The sequence below is a fragment of the Chamaea fasciata genome, unplaced genomic scaffold (genome assembly GCF_029207755.1).
Source record: "Chamaea fasciata isolate MVZ Bird 193981 ecotype frontalis unplaced genomic scaffold, bChaFas1.0.hap1 SCAF_14, whole genome shotgun sequence".
Lineage (NCBI taxonomy): Eukaryota > Metazoa > Chordata > Aves > Passeriformes > Sylviidae > Chamaea > Chamaea fasciata.
The window spans coordinates 1,302,346-1,315,852 of NW_027094099.1; the positions used below are offsets into that span (position 1 = coordinate 1,302,346).

A 13,507-nucleotide genomic window follows, 5' to 3' on the forward strand; every position below is an offset into this window, starting at 1 on the left:
TTCTCTATGTTCTCCAATCAACAAGAACTAAATCAGCCTGCTAAAAAACCAGCCAGCACTTCAAAAATCTCCAGTGAACATTAAGAAATAAATCTCTGCAATAAAGCGTCAGCCAGCTCAGAAAGAGCCGCATTTTCTTGCTTCAAGATAAGACTGTGGTACACGCATGAAAACTGCTGTGTGAAAGAAACGACAGAAAGCACCAATTAATTGTCACAAATTATTTTAATGCAGATCATTGCTACTAATTGTTTCAGACTACTTAATAGTATTTCTACTTTGCCTTTTTGGCTGCTCTTTCCAATTGATTCAGCTCCGCAAGTGAGAATGTTTGCATTCTCCAAGTTTTTGTCACTGGCAGCAGTTTGTTGAGAACGCTACGCCCCATTTCAGATTTCATTATATTTTACAGAAGAGTTAAAAAAAATTGAGAGTGCACATCATTCAATCATTCTCATCTTATTAAGCTTTTGTCATGGCCTGACAATACCAAAAGACTTGAATGCATTATATTGTTTTGCAAGCAGACTGCTTTCTCTTGTCATAAATTATGGCAAAGGTGATCCTGAGGTCAACAAGGAAAATTGTCAAAATTAGGCTTCCTTACTTACAAGTATTTATTCAGTCTCTGACTTGGAGTTTAAAAGGCAAGATCTTCCATCCTCTAAAAATAGCAAAAATCCATTTTAATGCAAAATTTCAATTTTTAGATAGGAGAAGAGCACCTAAAAGAAATAATCTGAAAACAAACCAAGCACCATCCCAGTGCCCAAGTTTCTCCCATTGCTGAACAATACAGAAATGAATTCCAAAGATGACTCCCAAATCACACATGAAGTATTCAGCCATAAGCAAAGCAAACACTCAGCAGCAGGTTGGACTGCAAGCTTCTGATATGCAAGGCAGCTCTCGCAGCTCCCAGAGAGAAATACTGAACTGGGAAAACAAGCGTGCTTGCTCGGAACTGACTGTAACACATGACCTGGCATGTGCTTCGACAGCAAGTTATTCAAGAAAGATGACAATGCAACGGAGTTACAAAAACAAAGTACAGCAGTGCCAGGATAAGCCTTTGGAAATACAGTTTGTGATGTAAAGCCATAAATCTTTAACATTCAAACTACAGCTTTTAGAAGCAGCAGCCTTGCTGCTGAGGTTAGAAGACATTCCCATACTCTATTATGGCAACTAAATAAATATTTACCATGGTTCTTTTCAAAGGGCTGGGTTAGCAAAGTGAGTAAGACCATGAGAGTGTTCTGGGTCCTCTTTTAAACTCTAGAATAATTAACTTCAGGCAAGCCAAGCCTTTAGTTCTCTTATTTGTAAAATCAGCAAATGATGGAGTTTAGACAGGAGTTCACTGAAAAAGGCATTTCACTCTGCTGCCTCTCTGCTTCCAACACACAGGCAGCTGCGTTGCTCATTAAAAGTCTCCTCGACCAGCACTTTAAAGGAAAAAATACTTTAACAAACCAAAGTCTCAGCAAATTTCTGGAAAGATGAGCACTTCAGCCACACTCTCCAGACAGTGAAATGTTTTTATATCACCCCTACCTTCTAAGGTACTACCTGAAGATAATCATGGACTCTTCCAGATTCAACACTACTTCCTAAGCCAGCATTAATGGTCACTTCAAACAAATATGTAAGTAAGATATACATATCCACATCCAGATAAATCTGAGCAGACACACACCATGCTCAGGATGAAAGCAAAAAATGTCTCTTCTTTGAATCAAAGTTTGTACGAGGTATTTTTTTTTCTCCCAGTAACACTAAGAAATTGATTTTGAGATATAATTTTTTTTTTAAGCTGTAGATTTCACAGAAACAGTGTAGAATGATCACATTTGTCCAGATATTCATGGCCAAAGATATTTACAGAGAGCCCTCCTGAACCATTGACAGAAATTTTAAAGCTTCACTTCCACAAACACTAGAATGGATCAGTCAATAACTGTTCCCTATGAAACTATAAACTTATTTATACACATAAGAGATGAAATCACAGAAGTTGGTGCATGGAAATACCAGAACGGGCTGGTCTGCAGAGCCAAACAACAAAATAAGCCAAAGCACCTAAAATTGTTTCTACAATTCAGCCGCTTCTTGTTTCTCCACCCAAAAGACACTCTCTTTTCTAAGTAACTGCCTTTTTCTCAGATTCCAAAGCAGGCCCTTCAGCCCCGAGTTTGCTTTGTCCACCTGCCTTTAAGTGTGACGTGAAAGAAATAAAGCAGAGAAAATGAGTGATTTGAATACAAGTTCCAAAATCTAACAGCTTCTACTCTGTGCCAATATTTCTTCAGAAAGTCATAATTTTATACAGAGAAAATGCTAATGATTTTGAATTCTATAAGTATTAAAGAAAACATTTCCTACTCAAAACACTGCAGAGTTAAGGCTCCCAAACAAACTGTGGGGGATTAGAGGTGTTACAGAGCTAGAATACAGAGAAATGTATCCATTTTTACATGGCTAAAAGCAGCAAATAATTTATGAATGCAAAATAAAAACTGGTGGTCATGCTCAGAATTAAAAAAACCTTACACGTTATGTAATAAAAAGGACAAAGCTCAAGAGAGTTGCTCATCTGAAAAATATGAAAAAAAAAAACCCTTTCAAAACAACATATTTATTCCAACCAATCTTAGAGAGGCAGAAGAGACCACATTCCCTCTATGTGCACATCGCGTACAGCTTCTCCAAAAGGAAATGTTTACCCCAGGTCCCAGCACCCGCTGTGAAGCAATGCAGACACAGTGGGGTGACACCAATTAGCAAAGCTGCATTCAGAGAGTTGCCTTCACCATGAGATGCCCTCACTTTCCTCTCTCACAGTGAAAATAAAGAAGGCAGACCTCTATTTCAATAGTTTTTCCTTACCTAAAGGCCAGACTGCTGATTTTTCAGGTGCAGCACCATTAACATCCCTTCTGTTCTCTGCGTATTCTGTCCCTAAACGCTGCTGCCATGTGCACTCAAAGGCCAGGGAGGAGTTCCTGTGGTTTGCAGAGTGTGCTCCTCAGCAGCCTGAGGAAGGCACCTCAGGAAGAGATGACTGTCCAGCCTCCTATTTTTTAAGCTCTCAGAACAGAACTTGAGTCTAGTTCATCTCTCAAATTAATGAGCAGAGTGTCTTCAGTGTGGTGGGACGGCTCTCCTTTCTCAGCTCCATCACAAACCCACTGCCAAGAAAACAGCAAGAATGTTCAAGAAAAGCTTACAGGTGCAGGCTGATGATTGCAGGTGCACCTCAGAGACAGCAAATCCCCTCCCACTGGTGCCAGGAAGGATCCAGGAGCTGCCCAGGCTTTGAGCTGTCATTTTTCAGAACTTTGAGCAGATTATGCAGCTGGGGCAGACATTTTACAGCTCATCATCCAATGAACATTTGTATGTGTGATACACATTTACCCTGCTTGCAGAACAATTACTCCAAGAAGTCATGGAAAAATAGTGATGGAAAAGAAACCTTGACCCATGTGGCAAAGTCAATACAAGTAGCTGAAATCTATGGATTTTAAAATACCCTAAGTTACAGACACTTGTAAACTGGCAGGTGAAAGAAAAAAAAAATACAAAAAACCCCCCCCAGCTCTTGCCTCACATTCCCAGTAGGAAAGAAACAAAGTTTTTAGGTTTCAACTGTTCCCATTTCATTTGAAACACCAGCTCCAATGGCCAAGCATTCACTCATTATCAGCAAGAGAAACCCAAGAAGCCACATCCATCTGCTGTAGAAAGACTGAGGGTGGGACTGTGCTCCTCTCCAGTGTCCACACTGATGGCAATGCCATCATTTTTGGAAAAGCAGAGCTTACCTTGGTTTAGAAACTGATACTGATTTTCAATTATTTCACTTGTTCAGTAATTTTTTATCCACAGTTCAGGTATTTGCATCCAGCACAATCGCTGCAGCTACGACCTGAGTACTGGCAGCTTCTTTTTCCAATATATTTTCAAACTTCTGTTGTGACGACTTGATTGAAAATGTACACCAACTCTTTCAGTCAGCAGAACACAAAACAAATTTCAATGTGTTATCCGTGCAATTCAAGTTAGTGACTACTGAGTGAACTTATAACCCCCTCAGTAAGCTGTGCTTGCTGCTGAAGATGACAATATTCATTATACAGACTCATATTTCCTCCTGTCTTCTACAGATCTCATTCCATTTGGGTGGTTAAATACTTTCTAATGGAAGCACCCCAAGTTAGCTTTCTATGTAGACAGACCGATATTCAATATTTAATATGCAAAGAACTGCAGAAACTGAACTCCGGGGGAAAAACCCAATTATGCAACATTTGATATATTAAATCTAATTTCCACTTAATCAGATGCTGCTGCTTTGGTCTATCACCTGTTTACTGGTTTTTTTTTCCTAAGAATTCTTAGTGCGTGCATGAACCCTCCAGCTGCCCCAGCAGTTGTGCAGGAATATTTCAGAAAATACCATTACACCACACCATTTCCATTATCCCCTGCGGGGGGACTGAGCAGAAGTCCCTGATAACCTGCGCTGGTTATCTTTTCCACCATGCTTCTGTACAACTCTGCTTCTCACTCGGCAAATTCGGCTTCAAAAGGTCTGCCTGTTGCTATCTCCATCGTTCAGGAATAGCACTGTTGATTTACACTGATAAACAAAGATAATGTACAACCACAAGCAATCAAGTCAATTTGCAAAGGACACAGTAGGAAAAAAAAGCCTGCAATGTTATCACTGTTATGTACTACAGAGAAAAATTACAGCCTCGTGGGGAAAGAAAAAAAAAGGTGAGGGGTACTGGGCACCTTTTTTCATGCACCACTTCTTGCTGTTTACAACACTATGCAATGCAGTATGATTTGCAATTGTGTACGTAAAGAATGTATTCACTGAATCCCCTTGTGACGCTGATGGCAACAACCATCAGAAAGGAACCTGACTCAGCTTCTCTCTTTGAAAGCAACAAACAATCGAACACTTCCCGCACTCCAACCAGCAGAACAACAGAGAATTATGCAGAACAAGGGAGAACTCACCATGACCAAAGCTCCAGTGAGGTTGAGGAACCTCCATCTAAACCAATCTGCAATCTCACCTTCATGCTGTCGCAGGAGGTTTTTCATGGCAACTGTTACTAACAGTGTCTCTCTATCAGCTGCTAAAAACAGGGACTGGATGTACCGGAGTGCAACACTCCTCCCCATGCATCAGTTACTGAACAACTCGACTGAAAGAACCAACCACCTCTGGTAAGAGATTTGCTGCTGCTCTGAGAAGATAAGTGCGTTCACTTGTAAGGAACCACGGCCCAGCACCGTGCTGCCAACAGGTTCACGGAGCAAGAAACCGATGAGGATATGGCAGCTGGGACAGCCACAGCTCACGGGGTAAAAATTTGAACACGGATGAAATAAATCTAAAATAAAATATTCTGCTTCTACCGACATTTTCTCTCACAAGGATGCTGCTGCCTTTGCTGCACAGGAAATACTTAGCAGGCAAAATTCAGAGGCACGGGAGCCTACGCGAGGTTTGCCCTAGCACGCCTTCATTTTCTGCACTTCCCAAGCAATCTCCTCTAGCCAAAAACGCTGTCCTTTAAATCTGAATCGGTCTCACTTCAAGGCCTGCAGTAACACTTTCAAATTTTCCTTGTTACAATTGAAAGGTATGTTCCTGACGGCTTCATTAGGAACAGAGCAGGTTTGGGACTTCCTGGTAATAATCTGATAACCCAAATTAAAAAAAAAATAAAATCACAGTATGAAAATACAATTTTACATCTATGAAGCTCTAAAATAGTCAGCATTTTTGCGTTGGATGTGTGTTTAACACCAAGTTCAGTGAATTCTTCCACTGACTACAACACACCACAAGCTGTTGCACAATCACAGCATGTGTAAATGATCACACTGGCAGCTTTCATGTGCCCCCCACTCTCTACATCTTTACTAGGAGCTGTCTCCCTGCTTCTGAAAACTGAGAATGTCTAGTTTACAGAACAAAAGCCATTAAATAAACCATCTCCTCCAAAGATCATTCCAAATGGCAGGAGTCACAGTCCTTAACCATGCAGTTACAGACTTAAAAGTCTCAGACTGGTGAATATTGTGCAACCTGTTTTTAAGGGAAACTACCCAATCTAGACGAGGAAGGCCCAGAAGGACAGTTAGCAAGGTTTAAAGCAAATGGAAAAACAATTACACAACATGACTTACTCCCCCGTGGAAAACTCCTGGACTAATATTTATTCTCTCTGAGCTTGTATATATTTGCATTAAACTTCAAACTTTGTTAAAGCAATATTGATGTAATTCTGAGCCTTTACAGAGGGAATCGGGGATTTTAACAGGACGCCAAACAGGCTAAAAGGGCACTCTGCAGAAGACTATTCAGGGCTAAAACAAGGTAGAGAGAAAGGCATTATTGAGGGGGGAAAAAAAAGGTGCTCAAAGACTTAACAGTTACCCAAGGACAGCTTCAGCTCCAGTGGCACTGAATTTTGAAGTGTCTCCATTACTTTCAGACACACATGCCTCTGAATTTCCTGGCCAATTTGGGGGAAGATTACACATTTTTAAAACTATTCTTCCTTCTTCTTGCTGCATCACAAAAGCCCCCAGAAAGGACACCAACAAGTAGAAAAGCAGAACAATGAGACTCACTAAGAGGAAATTTGGCAGCTGAGACAACAATAAGAGCATCTGTGATATGTACAGAGACTTATGCTAAGAGGGAATATACATGAAGTCAGTGTGGAAGGATGTCTATATTTGTTCATGTTTATAGTGTAAGATTTAAATGTCTTTTAAATGTGTTTGAAGGCTTTTCTGACAGTGAGACCCTCGGAGTTGGAAGACTGGATATAAATACATACATGCAGAATTTACATCTCCTGTATTTCAGGCTGTCTTCCTCCTCTGGGGAGCTTTGTAGAGAGCCCTGTGTAAATACAGGCATGCATCCAAGAGGGAACATTTTAGCATTGAGATCAGTTTTACAAAAACATGGAAGGTCAAACTGTGAACACTAAACAGCTTCCTACAGAACCTCTAGCCAGCAATACAATAACCCAAATCTGCTTGAACACCAATAACGTTGCTTTGCAAAATCCTGCGCTAGTAGCAGTATTTTCTGAAATAGCACTAACTTTATCAAGTCAGTGATCTTACTTTTTAGCACCACACTGAACTGGCATCTCAGACAAGATGTTACTAAAACAAGTATTGCTAGAAGCCTACAATGTTTAGCCTGGCATGATTTTTACCCATTTGTTTACTGTGATTTCAAAAACTTCGCTAAAAACGTCTCCTGCAGTCAACAGTGACTGCATTAAGGCAGTTGAGCATTTTTCAGCATTTATGTTTAAGCACATAAAAGGCTTTTTAACTGAAATATAGTAATAAAGAAAATGTGGGACAAAGTCTACAAATGGAAAGATTTTTCAAATGCCTTTCCCAGATAATATTTATGCTTTTTGCACTTTATGTGGATAAAGTACTTTCCCCCCCATTTCCCCAGAATCAAAGACTTAAAAAAGGAAATCCATTCCAGATTGATTACAAAACACTTCTCTAAGTGGTATGGTTTGAAACGGAGTTTGTCCTCACCCTGCACAGCAATGTGTGATTACTAAGAGGAGATAAATGATGAACAAGGATCCCAGGGGTTCTGATATCCTGTTGTTCTCGTCCTCATTTGAACAAACAAGCCCAAAAACATTCGTGGTAAAACCATTTTGTAACTTGGTGAGTTAACATGGTAACTTTTGTAACAGCTGATGGGGTCCCAAAAGAAATTCAACTCACAGAAGTTGACCTCAGAATTACACCCACTGTGTAGTTTTCCTCTATCCCATTTTGTACTATCAGGCAATCTCAAATCAACTCAGTCCACTTAAAGAGATATGGGGAAAGAAATTGCTTGAGTCACTCAGCTACTTATCCATCTCAGGCAAAAGGAAAACTGAAAATTTCTTACACAGGTGATAATTTCTGCTTATGATTTGGAAAACACAGAGCCCATAACGCTAAACCACAATTTATGGAAACTGCAGCTCAAGTACTGGACCACAGGTTAGAATTGTTACCAAGTAAAAACAAGTCGTTTATCCTTGCCACTGATGTGGCAGAAATTCTAAAGCTGTCACACTCTCCTCAGTGGACACTGCTGACTTGCTCCACTTCACCCTGCTTTAAAAGAGCGAAAGTCAACCAGCAACTCTTACTCCAGTTTGCAGCCTGTATTTTTCCACTCTAGATTTAAAACTGTACGGTAATGGAAATTCTGCATTATTGTGCTGATCCATATGAAACAATGGAAGTATTTCAGCCTTAGGCCAATGTAAATCCCAGTGCAACTCCTGGTCCTTCCACAGCGGCTGTGTGTGGGAGCACAGGAAGGTGGGAAGACTGGTAATGCCAAGAGAGGCTCTGCAGACAAGGTCCCTGCACCAGCCTTGTCACGAGTAATGCACTCACAGAACGTGCTCCATCCATCCCTCTAGCATGGAGAACCCAAAGCCTTTTCCTGTGGCTCTGAGGCTACACATCTCCTTCTCCAAAATCCATGGTGCTTTTCATACAGAGAGAGTGGAATCAGCCTCACCGGTGATTTTTGGCTGCCACTAACAGCCAGTAAATTCTACATATGGCTGCAAATAACTTGACGTCCCCTCTCTGAACTTTGCTTCAACTACTAACCCAAAACACGTTCCACGGATTATTATTCTTTTTACTCAAAGCAGGTTAAAAACATCTGGAGGCGTTAATAGGAGAAAGATAAGAAAGTTACATTTTCAGTTTCCCCGTCAGGTGTTCTCTTTACGCTCCCCTTTCCCACCGCAGGTATTCCACAACCTTCTCAGCGCTTTCCACCAGCGCAGCACCATCTCCTCGTCACAGCCGAGGCATGTGCATTTCAGTGCCCTGCCCGGAGCCAAATGTCAGCCCTGACACACCGAGTGCACGGCAGGGAGCAGCCCGGCAGGATTCCTCGGCGGGACCCCCCCGGGCAGGATCCCCCCGGCAGCTGCAGCAGCACAGAAGCGGAGCAGTGCGGAGCTGGCACAGCCTCACCCCGCAGCCCTGCCTGGCAATCCCAGGGGGACTTTTGGGGCTCGGTAAGAGAGGCTCCAACAAACCCACGTACAACAACAACAAAAAAAAGCAACAAAAAGAAGAAACGACAATTAAGAGCGCCTGAAACCCAAGCTCGTCGGAAAGCAATCAGAACAAGAGAAGCGGTGACAAGGAGGAAAGTACCGGATCCCTTCAGAGAAAAGGGCAAAGAAAACATGGGCTACTAGCAGGGGTGGATAGTGTGATCCTAAAACGGGACGAGAGGCAGCTGGAGGGAAAAGGAAGCCTAAGAGCAAAGACTACACAGGAAAAGGGAAAAGGAAAGGAGACACGCAGGGGTGTAAATTCAGTAACAAGGTAAAGAAAACATGTTACAACTTGTTAACTTAGTGTAAGCTTTTCACATCCATATTTTTCCTAGCACAACACAGAAGGCTAACAGTAACTGTCAATGTCTGTGACCCTAATCAATAGATTACAATAGTTATCCTAATATTTTACTATCCTGTTCAGGGGGGGAAAAAAGTCAACATTTAGGATTCATTTAGCCAAATAGCATCCCCTCTTTATTTTTCTTTAAGTTACTGATTCCAACCAGTTCCTTTACTTGGAAAGTAAACAGGAAAGAATACATACGTTAGTAAACGTGCCTGGAAATGGATTTTCTAAAGAGCTGAAAAGTCAGAAACACAAATCGCCCAAGGAGTTGAAAGAGCATTTTGTCTCTTTGTTCCCTCTTTCAATGAAACAATCGTAAGACTTGGAGAAACATAGAAAATGCTGTTCCTTCAAACCAACTGTATGCTCTAAAGTAGCTGGAAATGCAAACTTTGCATCCATTATGAACTACAGCTGGGTGAAGGTGCCTACCTGCAGGCAGGCCAGGCAGCAAAGTCTGCCGGTACCTCCTGCCCAGGCCCAGGAATCACACCCTACCTGCCAGTGCTCACCTGCAGGTGAGGAAGGTGGAATTGAGTCAAACAGATCTGTCCAAAAAGGTAGTTTAGGAAGTCTGTGAATTAAGTTATCTACATGGGATATCCTAGCAATGAGGTAAAGTCATCAAGAAATGAATACATAAACTTAATCATGGAAAGTTACTCATGGAAAAATTGGTAATTCCTTCTTGCATAGTTCTGTATTGCAGAGAACAAAACGACATTTCCCTGAAAACACACTGAGCAGTGACTCCTCCAGGAAGATGCTTCATCTGGATAAAACATCTTAGCTACTTTATAGACACAACCTTTTAAAACCCGTGTGGAACTAGACTAAGAGCTCTAACAAGTCCAAACAACCAAATAAAATCTCCACAAGGATTTGCTGCTCTTGCTACAACCCTGGATTCAGACAGTCTGGAGGAGGTTGTAAGTCAAACAAAAGTCACACAGAAGGAAGTACATCCAGTTTGTCACAAAGGTAGCTGTTCAGCTGGCAATTTCAAACAAGTTAAAGTAAGCTTTCTAACTGCAGAACCTAATCATTGGAATTCCATAAAGTCTTGGTTCCTAAAACAATTGGCGTGTTCTTTCCTTCCTGCCCGTATACCTCCGTATATTATTTTTTCTGTAAATATCCGGGAATAAAGTGCTTTAGCAGACATTAGACAGCCTTTAAGCCACAGCAAGTAAGGGGGAAAACTTTGGAGGCGCTTCCGAAGTGATCAAAGAAGAATGAGCTCTACAAAAGTAAATGGCAAAGACCTGAAATAAACAGAAATTATGTTCTCTGAGAAAGAACCCCTATTGAATTCGAGGTCAGAGATCCACCAGACTACGTTCCCCCTTGCCCCTGTGCTCACCTCGGAGCAGCCTGGCCATTCTGCACCAGGTATCAGCAGCTCCACAAGTAACAGACGACTGCAAAGTATCCACATCATTTCACTTGCTGTCCCAGCGCAAATCCCAGCTGGCCCAGCCTCAACTTCACCCGCAACAAAAACTGGCAAGCAGACCGACCCACCGAAAAATCCAAAATAACCCTCGAGAGAAAGGACTAAGAGGATGCAATGCAGCTACACACGTACACGCTAAACACGTAAAGCCTTCCAAGCCAGTAATTCGCAATAATAACAGAGCAGGGGCAGAGCCCCGGCAGGAACAGCATCCACCTGGCACCCAGAGCGCCTTTATCCCGGGAAATTCCTCGAAGGTGTCAGCGCGGCGGCAGGCGCTCCCCAGCAGGGCGCGGGATGGCGCCGCCCGCTCCCGGCCGCGCTGCGGGCTCGGGCAGCGCCCGGGGCTGCCGGCAGACACCCGGGGCCCCGCGCCGCCACCGGGGGCCAGGGCGCCGCACGGCCCCGGGGGGCCCCGGCGCGGCTGCCGGCGCCAGACGGGCTCTGCGGGCGCCGCTGCGACCGGGACCGCGGCGGGGCGAGGGGCGCCGGGGGGACCCTGGGGGAGGGAGTGACGGGCAGGCGGCGGCTGCGCCCCGCCGGAGCCCCGTGGCTGCCCCCGCCCGCGGCCCCGCTGAGGAAAGCTGACCGCCGCCCCCCCCGGCCTCTTCTCACGGCGTGAGGGGCCGTCACCCCCCTCTTGCCCCTCACCTGGCAGGGGCTGCCCAGCCCCGCGGCGCCTCCTGTGGGGAGGCGGCGGCTGCGCCCAGGAGGCTCCGTGCGGGCTGGGGCTCCCGTTCCCGCCGGGCCCCGCTGAGGACGCGGCTCCCGGGACGGGGCTGCCACCGCCGCGCCCGCGCGCAACAACCAACTCCGGGCGCCGCCCCCGCGCGCGCACCGCGGCGGGAAGCCCCGCCCCTCGCTTGCCCATTGGCTGCGGGAGGCGAGGGGGCGTGGCGAGCACCGCAGGGCGGTGTGGGGCCCTTGGGCCACCGGGGGAACCGCCGTGAGAAGACTACAACTCCCGGCGTGCATCGCGCGCGGACATTTAAACGCGTTCCGGCGCTTCGAGCTCGCGTGTGGAACAACCGTGTGCTTCCGCCTGCGGTGGTGAAGTAGTCCCGCTGCGTGTTTTGCGCTCCAGTCCCGCGCTGGGCCGCGGAGGGAGGCAGAACGGCGGGCGCTGAGCCGGGAGTGCTCCCGGCTCGGTCGGGCCTTCTCCCGAGGGGCTGCTCGGGGGAAGGTGAGAGGGCCGCGCTGAGGCGGGAGCGGAGGGATCCGAGCGGGCGGGGTTGTGGCGCGCACTGCGCGTGCGGGAGGCGCGGCGGCTGCGCGGGCTGAGGGGACCCGGCTGAGGGGACGCGGCCACCCCCGGCGACCCCGGCCCTGCGCGGGAGCCGCCGCCGGCAGGTCAGTAGGGATGGCCGTGGGCCCTCCGCTCCTCCTCGGCCGCGGCGGGCAAGGAGCCGGCGGGCGGCTGTGGGTGCCGTGGCCCGCCCGTGAGGGGGGCTGGGGGAGCCGCCGGAGCCAATGGGGGGTGAGGGGGAAGAACCGGATGAGGGTCTAAGAGCTTGGCTTTCGGTGTTCTCCATTATATATCATTCCACGGTTCCCCCAAAGCGATATTTCATGGCTCCTTAGTTCTATTTATTTGTCCTTTCTGTAGATCTACTTAACGTTCCCTTGTCAAGCAGGTAATTTATCATAGCGTGGGTTTCTGGTACTTCCCTCCAGGTTTCCACGTTCAGCTCCCCGTTCCTGGGGAGCCGTGTCTCTTTATTTCGTGGTGGCAAAAAGGAGCCCCGAGCCTGGGGTTGAAGGCACCGGGGCCACGTGGGTTGCGAGGCGCCATTCATTCCAGTCCTCTGGAGAACCTGCGCTAGAGTGAAAAGGAGGAAGGGCAGGGCAAATGTAAATAAAAGGGCTCCTGCTCGCTAGAGTAGCGGCCTCCAACTTCTTTAGCTGCCCATTCCTGTCAATAAAGAACATTTTTTATCATACGTCTCTCATGTATGTAAACGTGTTGATTTATCAGTTACATACAGGAAGTACTGTACTGATATATACGTTATAAAACATACTTAGCCGTAGAAATTGAGAAAGGATGAGACAAAAACGAAATAGACAGTAGTTTAAAACATTATTTCTTAAAGCTGCAAAAAATGTAGCTTTTTGATTTGCCTTGCGTGTGACCCCCTTGGCCACATTTTGTAGCACGTGTATGTTATTCTGAAGTGATCCTTCTTAACTTCTTAGAATGCAAACATAAACTGCTGATGAAAACAAAGATTTTTTTTTTTCCTAGGTTTTCTTTTTTATTCCTGGCCGCATGTGTAGGCACAACCTATTTAATGGTAGTGAAATGCTGTTTTACCTTCTTTTGGCTTTGCTCACACCTGTATCATATGCCTGTTAGAAGGGATGAGATATTCAGTATTTCTGGAACTATATCACTTGGTGGCAAATACTGTAACTTCAGAGTTCAGGAAATTGAGGGAAGGTGATAATTTTTTTCACTGTCCTTAGAAATCTGGCATGTCTTGAAGTAGAAGTTGAGAAGTTTGGCTTAGAAATGGTGTCTAAAACAGAGTATTT

General features: G+C 45.2%; 2 protein-coding genes across 8 annotated transcripts in view; one reads left to right on the plus strand and one right to left on the minus strand.

The window, feature by feature from the left end:
- Positions 1–11,775, minus strand: part of PEAK1 (pseudopodium enriched atypical kinase 1) — a 110,607-nt gene extending 98,832 nt beyond the window's left edge. For 4 of the 5 annotated variants that reach the window (XM_066196278.1, XM_066196280.1, XM_066196275.1 and 1 more), the window contains exon 1: positions 11,624–11,775. The gene's annotated coding sequence lies outside the window, so the exon portion shown is untranslated. Of the gene's footprint in view, positions 1–2,889; positions 3,192–11,623 lie in introns of all 5 variants that reach the window. The other variant, XM_066196279.1, reaches the window with a different exon arrangement.
- A 225-nt stretch (positions 11,776–12,000) lies between these two features.
- HMG20A (high mobility group 20A) overlaps positions 12,001–13,507 on the plus strand; it is a 39,119-nt gene continuing 37,612 nt past the window's right edge. For 2 of the 3 annotated variants that reach the window (XM_066196391.1, XM_066196395.1), the window contains exon 1: positions 12,001–12,155. The gene's annotated coding sequence lies outside the window, so the exon portion shown is untranslated. Of the gene's footprint in view, positions 12,156–12,236; positions 12,323–13,507 lie in introns of those variants that run through there. The other variant, XM_066196393.1, reaches the window with a different exon arrangement.